This window comes from Callorhinchus milii, unplaced genomic scaffold (genome assembly GCF_018977255.1).
Source record: "Callorhinchus milii isolate IMCB2004 unplaced genomic scaffold, IMCB_Cmil_1.0 Scaffold5, whole genome shotgun sequence".
Lineage (NCBI taxonomy): Eukaryota > Metazoa > Chordata > Chondrichthyes > Chimaeriformes > Callorhinchidae > Callorhinchus > Callorhinchus milii.
Window position 1 is genome coordinate 26,639,143 of NW_024704746.1, and position 10,910 is coordinate 26,650,052.

The window sequence follows — 10,910 nt, forward strand, 5'->3', positions numbered from 1 at the left end:
GTGTAAATTCGAATCGCGCATCAGTGTTTGAAACGCACATCAGCGTCGCAAGTCATATTAAATCAACCGTGCCAACGATTCTGATGTGAAACACAACATTGGGTGACAATAAAGATAAAATAACATGTTATGTATATTGCTGTCTTTTGTGTACTAACAGTGACCTGCTCTGGCTTTTATATCAAATGCTGTCCCTGGAGTAATTGAAATAATTAATCTTTACTGCGTCCATGTGAAGCATCCAACAGAAGCCGAGGTTTTAATCAAAAGGAACGCTGCAATGTGAGGGGGAAACTAGTCCCAAGGTGGTGAAGTCAGGACTTTCATTAAATGCTCACTGATCACACCACGTTACACACCAAGTGTTGTTCTTTCAGCGCTTTGCAGGTTTACTCATTCTTGTGACTATTATCATATTGGAGTCTCCAGTATATCCCTGTTAGGTTTCCATGACATTCTCTCTTGCGAGTAATTTAAAATAACATTGCTATGTGGAGCAGTCGCCTCACAAGCGAGAGGACCCGGGTTCAATTCTCGGGTAGGGAGAAACATTAAGCAACTTTACTTACTCCGCACGCCACTGTTTACCCAGTAGTAAGTAGGAACCCGGCTGTTAATCGATTAGCGGATTGCTTTCCGGGGGGTAATAAACCCTTCGAAAAAAATATTAATAATAATTTGGTCACTCAATCCACGACTATATGTGGGACACTGCTGTGCGCAATTGGCTACTGCATTTCACCCACAAATTATACAATTCACTTTATAGTGTATCCTATGAAGCGCTTTGAGACATCTCAAAGACGTGATGATGCACTGTATTAATCGCAAGGATTATTATTATTAAGTCTCACTTGCAAAAACATCATTCACTTCCTGAGAATACGGCACAGTGGGTGTTATACGAATCACTTATCCAAAATATCATAGGATTCTTAACAGGCAATCAAACTGCTTTTAATCTTGAGAAATAATGAAGAGCAGATAAAAATAAGGAAATGTGGGAACGAGAGCAGTAAAATAAAAGGATTAACTTTGCAATTTGAGTTTATTTCTTCCATAAACTGGCACCATCCACGTGAGAACTCCCGAAGCAATTATATTGCCACTGTATTTCTTGTGATTTCTGTTGTGTTCTAGCGAGCAGTGCTTACTGCCTATCTTTCTGTATTGACATCTTGTGGCGTGTTTCAGGTATTTTATTCCAGTGGGATTCGGTTTGTGTTATGCATCTGTTCTGACAGCTGCTGTGTAACAATTGTACGATAAGACCTTAGTCACAATAATTTTTTTATCATCACTGGCAGACGTGGCGAGAGACTGGAGTAATATTGAATTTTCTCAGGTGATCATTTTTCCGTGAATTATATTGAGATTTTACTTTCAATTTTAATTTGGGCAAAATAAGCTAATTGTACCTGAATTGGACAAATAAGAAGGGGTGCCCATTAAGTCTATTTTCAATTGAAAGAATAGGAGATACTTCAATTTAACTTATTAAACGTAAGAAAACAAAACGGACCATGTTTAGAAATTACACCTTGATCTGGATTCGCTCTGTTTATGCAGTGTACACCCATTTCAAGACCCTCCTCTTTGACCGTGCCTTTGTTCACCTCCTTCCCCCTCTGCCCTCCACCCTCTCCGATCCTGACCCCCAGCTCGGGTCCAAAACCCTGACTGTCCAGCGCCTTGGGATGTCCTCCCGTCGTGAGAGGCGCGATCCACATGCCAGTTTGTTGTCGTTGTTTTTCCGTAGTTCTTAAAAGGCCTCACAGAGAAACAGCTTGAAAATGATGACTGTATTCGAGAATTTCCTAAATTTGAGACGCTATGAAATGCTGCACAGATTCAGACCTCGGTGGAATTCCTACCCACTCGGAGGCTTGGAGAAGGGATTAACAAGAACAACATCAACCTATATTTATGTAGCGCCTTTCACACAGGGCGGGGTCTCGGAGCACCTCACAGTGGCGGAGCCTAACTCCGAACTAGGGGGGAGGGAGGTGTCTGTAAGCACGACCAAAAAGGAAGGTCTTTAGTCGTGAACTAAAAGAAGGGAAGGACGGGGCAAGATGGAGGGATTGTTGGGGGAGAGTTCCAAAGCTTCGGGGCGTAGTGGCTGATGGTGGGGAGTGCAGCACCGATGGTGGAGAGGAGGGGACGAGGGACAAGCAGGAGACCGGAGCCAGCCAAGGGGAGGCAGCGAGGGGTGGAGTGGGGAGAGAGCAGGTCAGAGAGGTAGGGAGGTGGCAGAGGGTGAAGGGATTAAAGGAGCAGAGAAAACAAGTTGTGAAGCTGAGAGGTCAGAAAGGCTGCAGTGAAAGGCATATTGCAGTATAACACATCTCAGATCAGTCGAGGTTATCTGGTTCACACCCTTTATGAAGATGTATCAGCTTTGGATTGGGCATGGTGACGCTGGGGAAGAGAAGATTGAGAGGCGACATGATTGCTGTCTTTAAGTTTCTGAAGGGACAAGACATTATAGATCATGACAAACTGCTTCAACTTGTTCAGGAGAGTAAACCCAGAGGACACGGCCTGCGATTAAAGGGGAAAATTCAGACCAAATCTACGCAAACACCATTTCAGTGAGCGAATAGTGAACCTGTGGAACAGGCTCCCTGGGGAGACGGTTGAAGCAGGAAATGTTGATGCTTTCAAACACAGATTAGATAGTTTTCTTTTAGGAAATAACATTATGGGATGTAGAACATAGGGAGTTCGGGACATATGTGCCTGTGACCACCAGGAAGGTGGAAGGTGAACTAGATGGACCTCGGTCTTTTATCGTCCAGTGTTTCTTATGTTCTTATGGAGTTTGATGGTGGATTTCCAGTAGGGTTTTGAGTGGTGTATCACTTATTCCAGGTTTATTGTGGACTCAAGGTCTAAATTTTGTACTGTGGAGATTCTCTTGCCCTCTAACCCTGGATTGCCCAATGGGCAGAAATACAGGATAGAGATTTTTAACTCCTGGATTGACAGAAGTCGTAAAAAAATTCCACAGGCACGTTTGTTGATAAGACATCTCAAAGCGCTTCACAGAATATGCTGCAAAGTGAATTGACTGCTTATTTTCTGGGTGAAACGTGGCAGCCGACAGTCTCACTGACTTGTCTGACTGCACCAGAATGTGACAAATACTCAGTGATGCCGAAAGGGTTACAGTTCGCCACGAGCAATGGATGACTTTTTTTTCCACAAACATTCACAGCCTCAGTTTCCTTTTCTTTCCATTTGGGGGAAAGTGAGAATCGAGGCCGGGGCTGTAAACTGCGAGGGGAATATAGAGCTTCCTCGCTCCGCCTCGAGGGAAATATTGATAACAAATTAACTAAATTGTTTTGAATATCTGTAAGGGTAGTGTGTGCTGCTTGTTGAATGCTTTTGCTATGTAAATACTGGATGTATATGTGAACGGTGCATTGTAATTAACTCTAATCCTGTATTTTGCACACTGTATTCCATTCGACATCATGGAATTGTTAAATCCCAGAAGAACTTCTCAGATCTACAGCAGCAAAAACCTCACCCTTTACAATTGAAATACCCTCCGTGTCATTGGAAATTCATGTGTTGAGCTCACTCCTCTCAGCGTTGATAATAAACTTGTTTCAATACCAACACTGCACATTTAGGATGTCAGAATCAGAATGTAATCCAAGATTATAATAATAAGAGGAATCCTGGCATTTGATACAGCACCTTATCACGTCTTCGAGACGTCTCAAAGCGCTTCACAGGATGTACTGTAAAGTGAATTGACTGTGTATTTTGTGGGTGAAATGCGACAGCCAATTGCACACAGCAGTGTCACACAAACAGTCGTGGGTTGAGTGACCAAATTATTTTTTTTCAGGGATTATAAACAGAGGCGTGTGAAGTAAGGAAACTTGCCTAAGGTTTCGCCCTGCCTGGGAGTCAAACCCAGGTCCTCTCGCTCGCGACACAAGTGCTCTAACCGCTGAGCTACTTGACTCCATTTTAATATAATATTGTGTGGATTGGGCTGAGATAACTTTTTTTGTTGTCTTGCCTTTGTACGGCAATGGGGACAGATCTGGCACCAGAGTGTTCTTTCCCACATCTTCACCCGAGGAACTGAGAAGTGACAAAATTTGGAAGGTTTGTTTATCAAGCGAGGCGGGATAGCATGTGAAACATTGATGCAAATGGCAAGCTAATTAAACTAATTTGTTTGTGTACATTTAATTAATTAGAGAATAGATTCCTACCAATCGCTCAAAAGCCATTAGTTCTATCTTCAGGAAACTTTGATGGTATATTTATTATTCAGAGGGGACTGCACATTACCAAAGGCAGGCAAGTTAGACTTAATTACAGCCATTTGGGGACTTTTGTGTGTTCCACCATAGCCAAGCCTGCTGCTGTGATGTGTATAAAACAATTTGAAATTTCTATCTGTTTTTCTGTTTGTTTCTCTCTCTCGCTCTCTCTCTCCGTTTGCTTCTTTTCGAGACTACTTTTATTGGCTTTTTGATTTCTGTCAAGGGGAAAGAAACAACATACATCAAATGGCAACTAACTCAATGGTACTGCAGCACAGCTGGGTTCTATAGAAGTATGTGGGTAATATGGCAAATGGATTTCCACTTTGTATCACACAGAGTTTGTTTTCTCGCTCGCTCACTCTCTCTCTCTTTAGGTTATTTTTTTTATTCCCTTTTAATATTTTACTTTGTTTTCCGTCTTGCAGTTTTTATCTTCCTGTGCGTGTGTGTGCTTGACTTGTTGTCTGTTGTTTGAAGAAACAGCAGCTTGAAGGGATGATTCCCGCTGAGGTCAAAGCATCTTCAAACTGCAGGAGAATGGATCAATGACCTCCACATAGACTGAACCTTTCTTGTCGGTGCCTATCCAGTGCACATAGTTAGTTCCTGGAGTATTTGAAAAGTGTAAACATGGACCACATGGCAGTCACCAAATTTGATCTTCTCCCTGTCAAGAACATTTGATCCCAATTCCTTTCAAAGACAACCTATTGAGTGGCCTTCAACTGCTGAAGGTTTACAATATGGTCTGGACAAATTGCACGGATTTGAAGGGAATGATTAAAGAATTGAGAATGAGGAGGATAAAGGGAAAGTGGTGGGAAAGATTTTTAATGCACATACGAACAGGCAGATAGAACCACAGTTTAATGTCTCGTTTGAAGGACAGCATGACAAAGCAGTACATCCCCAAAGCTGCATTGAAGTGTCAGCCTCGACTACGTGAACTCAAAGCCCTGCTTTAACTCAAAACTTAAGATCTAACTGCACACTGCATACTGAATTACTGGGATTTTGGAGTAAAAATGCAGCATCAACACCTTGATGTCACGTCATTTCACCTTGTTTCAGTTGAACTGAATTTCTTCAGTTACTTGTAAAGAAAGATTTGGACAACTTTCATTAAGGTCATTGCAAAAGTTAACTACAAAAGTATGAGATCAATTTGTCCCAAATCCAGTTGAACATAGATTAACAAACGTATACAGATTCTATGATTTACTTTCAGATTATCACTCCTTTATTTATATCCAGAAATATTAAAATAACTTTAGTTAGTGCTAATGTCAGTTCACAAACTTTACTGGGTTTTAGGTGGTTAACTAATAATACCAATTGCACTAATTATTGAAAGGAGGGGCAGGATTAATTGAAATTAAAATGCATGGTCCAATTATGAAATCAACATATTAGCACACTTCACCACATTTGATATCGTGCCTGGATACAGTGAATTCACTGTATATTTTGTGGGCAAAATGCAGCAGCCAATTGTGCACAGCAATTTCCCACAAACCGTTATGGATTGAGTGATTGAATTATTATTTATTTTTTTATGTGCAACAAGAGCGATTCACATATTAGAACACATTTTTCAGAACTATATGATAATTTACCATGAGGTATGTTCTATACATGTTTCGACGATCTATTTACTGATCTGTAGAGCAGCGGCTGCTGAGTTTTGAGGAGGTTGCTTATCCTCATCAAATACTCCACATGGTGGTAATCTTGATCATATACTATCTCGGACCAAATTGAATCCTGTTCCCAGAGCGAGCTCCCACAGACAAGTCTTTCGGGGACTTAGTGGCAAGAGCCCAAAACAGCGAGGACGAGGGCTGCAGATTTTGTACCCGCATTGTGAGCAGATTGTCTTAGAGAACCAATCTGCTCCAGTGATGGTGTCCAGACTAATGCATTGTATTGTTCAATGTGACCGATTCAGTTCACATCTGGAATTGAACCAGACTGTGCGTGGGCACGAGATGAATCACAGATGTACCTTTCTGCAGTAAGCCCTCATAGAGATGGGCTGGTGTCAATCTCCCACCAATAATACCATAATCCTCACATTTGATATAGAGCCTAATCGTACAGAAATGTCTCAAAGCGCTGGGCACAATGAGTTTGTTTGAAGTGTTGTGAGCACGGTTGTTTCGACAAACACAGCAGCTATTCCTCAACCCACACCCGCTCGCAAACACAAAGCGAGTTGAGTGATCAATTATTCTTTTTTTTTGTGTATGTGTGTGCACGGCTGAAATGTTCTGCGGTCTTTATTTGTACACCCTCTGGCTTTTAATTTCTGTTTTGTACACCAATGAAGACTCTGGGAATGTTGGCCTGTATAATCTTAGTGTCTGATACTCCTTTCTTTTCCCCGGAGGGTTTGATGTCCCGCTGTGCCTCATTGTTGTTCCGTGCGATGGTAATAACCTCATGGTCAGCTTCAGCAGATCTGAATGAAGACAATTCATATGAAGAGACAAGAAGGACATTGTTCCGTTGCTTTCTTTGGATGACATGTGCTTTGGAAACGCAGAAATATTGCTGCGAATGCCAGACAGAGATAGAGTAATTAATTCAGTCCAACTGCAGCAGAAGAATATGTGCTCAGGCTGTGCTTTTTCTCATAGGATAGACATTGGAAAGTACTTCTTCACTCAGACGCTAAATAGCTTCAGTGGGATACCAGGAAGCGTGGTAGAAACCAGGACAGCAGAATCATTTTCCTGTAGCTCAGGGGTTAGAGCACTCGCCTCACAAGCGAGAGGACCCGGGTTCGATTCCCGGGCAGGACGAAACCTTAGGCAAATTTCCTTAATCCACACACAGGCCTCTGTTCACCGAGCAGTAGGTAGGAACCCGGTTGTTAGTATGGTGGGAAAATCAGGCAGGGTTCCCTCTTCTCCTCCTCACTCAATAATCCCTGCTCAAAAAATTGACCCTAGAATATTATGATAAATATTTCCTACAAGTCATTGATGGACAGTGTGTACAGCATAGGACCCAGACATTTGCAGAACTTTGATATTCAGTCCCGCTTAGTGTCTGTCACCTTTCAGTTCCAGGGGTTTTCCATTCCAACAAATTTCCATGTCTGGAATTCTCGGTTTGGTTTGGATGCTCTTATACATGTTGATGGGTTTCTGCATCTGGCCAACAAAACATGTATTGAGATGTGGTTGCTGTTTAAATACTTTACAGTTAGCAATTTGTGAGTCTACTTCTTTTTAGGGATTTTGGAATCAATAGCAACACTAGGTGGCGTTAACTATTCACAATTATATTACCTTGTTACCCAGATTAAATGAAGGGTTATTGGCTCAGCTAATTATCTTTCTAAGAAAATAACCTAGATTAGTTCTAATTTAAGGCTGAACGTTATACTCTACTGTTCATACGGTTTGAATAGCACAAGTAATACGAGCCCACAAAATATATAGTCAATTTACTTTACAGTATATTCAAGTGAAGCTCTTTGAGATGTCTGTGAATTGACTATATTTTGTGGGAGAAACGTGGAAGCCAATGGTGCACAGCAGTGTCCCACAGACAGGCGCGGATTGAGTGACCAAATTATTGTATAATATTAAAAAAAAGCAGAAATTGTAATTCTTACATTAACATTGCTAAAGGCTGCAAGAGGGAAACACTGTGGAGAACTAGAATGACGAAGAGCCACAGAAATACTAAACTATAATTATTCAGTTACTGCTTTCATCCACATCGTTGAGCATTGTTGAAGCACACCTCACAGCAGGAACACATGAGGAGGCAAAGGGAGAAACAGCGAGCTAAGGTGTCAACACAATTGTCTACTTCAAACATTATATTGTCTTGCAAAATGCACCAGGTTTTCCCGAGGCCATAGAGATCATTCTCCAGTGTCGGGTCTGTGCTGGCACCTTGTGCAATAACTAACATTGAGCTGACTTAACATGTTCACCCTCACCGAAAAAATAATCCATGTTCCTTCGAGGAGCAGTGTTGCTAACCACTTATTTTATTTGATCTCTGAGATAGAAAAGAGGTAGAAAAGTAAAGCTAGGTTTGTTTCACTAGCAAGACTTGATGATTAATATTATTATTATTCAGATTTCTTACAATAAGATTAACTCAGTGTCACAAACAAAATCTCCCCCCAAATTGGATGCTTGAGTCATGCTTTACACCCTGATATGTAATAATAATAATCCTTGCATCTATCCCCCAGTGCCTTGGCCGCCTCCTCCCTTTCCTCCTTCAAGGCCGGTCTCAAGACCTTTCTCTTTGACCGTACATTCAGCTCCGCTCTCGACTCTCTACCTCCTCCTCGCTCCCTCCCTTCCCTCCCCTCACTCTGACCATTTCCCCCCCAATGCTCGGGTCCTGACCCAACTGTCCAGCGCCTTGGGACGTCCTCCCGATGTAAAAGGCGCTCTATAAATGGAATCTTGTTGTTGTTGTTGCATTTGATACAACGCCTTATCACATTTTTGAGACGCCTCAAAGCGCTTCACAGGATATATTGTAGGGTGAATTGACTGTATATTTTGTGGGCGAAACATGGCAGCCAATTGCGCACAGCAGCGACATTGTCACAAACTCTTTTTTGATCACTTTTGCACACAACAATATTTGACCAACTTCCACATCAGAGCTCCATGCTGTAAAACAAGCATAACAATAAGCAAGCATGCCAATCGCTCTCTGTGTTTCTCTCTGCTTCCTCAGGTGTACGTTCTGTGAGATGTATTGCAACACAATGATGTGGGTGATGGCCATAACTAATAATAACTCAGTAATTATAGATATTAATATTTCTATGATTCTTCTTGTTTCCAGAGTTCTTCTTTCTGCTGCTGGTAGACGTGCGGATACACGACGTAGAAGTTCACTCAGCTACTTTAATAATAATAATAATCCTTGCATTTGATACAGCGCCTTATCAGGTCTTCGAGATGTCTCAAAGCGTTTCACAGAATATATTGTAAAGTGAATTAATTGATTGTATATTTTGTGGGCAAAACGCGGCAGCCAATTGAACACAGTAGTATCCCACAAACACTCGTGAATTGAAGTGACTTTTATTATTGTTGTTTTTTTTTGAGGGATTATTATCAGGTGTGTGGAGTCAGGAAACTTGCCCAGGTTTCGCTCTGCCGGGAATCAAACCCAGGTCTCTCGCTTGCGAGGCGAATGCAATACTGAGCTACTTTGAGGAGTTAACATTGGACCTAATAAGCGAGGGCACCTGATGTCAAGAAGAAAAGGTTACAAGGGAGATAACTATTTTCCAAAAGAATCTCCTTCATTATTATCCCATTGACTTCTCCAATTCCTGTGGCTAAAGACAGCGGAGATGAAACCTGTTTAAATAGAATTTAAGGGAATGGGGATCAGGGACATCTGCTTGTCATGGGAATGTGTTTTCTTTTAGTGCTTTATGTATGTTGTGCAGTTTTATTTGCAGCGTACAATAACCACACAACCGTTACTGTCCACCTCATACAGAATCGACTGCATCATATCTAGATAGTAATTCTTAAGGTTCATAGATAGAATAATAAATCCCTCAATCAATGCCTATTCATTCCTGTTGTTGGCATAATGTCAGGCGATAGAGAAAGGGAAAATAGGAGAAATACAAAAGATAAGCAGGCCAGCGAAGCCCACAAGGCTTAAAATTCATCGGCCCCTTGAAATAACACTTTCAATTATGGCTTTGATCTTTCAATAAGGTTTACAATAAAAAAGTCAGAAAAACGAAACACCAGCTAGGACTAACTCTTGGCTGAAGAGATCCTTTAGAGGATGCCACTTTTTCTTTACAAAATTCAGATTTAATATGAATAATAATCCTTGCATTTGATACAGAGCCTTATCACGTAGTTGAGACGTCTCAAAGCACTTCACAGAATACTCTATAAAGTGAATTGACTGTGTATCTTGTGGGCGAAACGCGGCAGCCAATTGTGCACAGCAGCGTCACACACACAGTCGTGGGTTGAGTGACCAAATTATAATTTATTCATTTTTGAAGGGATTATTACCCCCCAGAAAAGTGATCCGCCAATCAACTAACATCCGGGTTCCTACTCACTGCTGGTAAACAGAGGTGTGTGGAGTAAGGAAACTTGTCTAAGGTTTCGCCCTGACCCGCCCGGGAATAAACCCGGGTCCTCTCGCTTGCGAGGCCTCTAACCACTGAGCTACAGGATTCCACAATGTCCATGGACCTACAGTTTCAAAATCTGGAGATTGGGAAAGGATTGGAAAAGTCTGCAGCGAGGAAAAAAACTGAATGGTGCCTCGGAAACTAATGCACATGTGTAGACTCGCAGAAGGCAGTCATTTCCATGTTCCATCCCACACACAAAATGGAGCGAATTTCAGGAACTAGTAACCTCGGCTGCACTTAGCTTACAAAGCTATCAGTTCTCAAGTAGTTTCTGTAAACTACACCCAGTATAAAACTTTAACATCTAGAAAATAGTCAGAAAACGTATCAAAGTATATCAAATATTTAATGGCATAGATAAGCTAAACCCTGACTTTCAATTCAAATTAAGCCAAGAAAGTAGGACCAGAGGACATAGATAGAAATTAATGCAAAGTTAATTTAGA

General features: G+C 41.5%; 1 non-coding gene across 1 annotated transcript; it reads left to right on the forward strand.

Moving 5' to 3' along the window:
* Window positions 1-7,029: 7,029 nt before the first annotated feature.
* trnav-cac lies at window positions 7,030-7,105 on the forward strand. The gene has a single exon. It is a non-coding gene; the product is annotated as a tRNA-Val (tRNA).
* The last annotated feature ends 3,805 nt before the right edge of the window (window positions 7,106-10,910 follow it).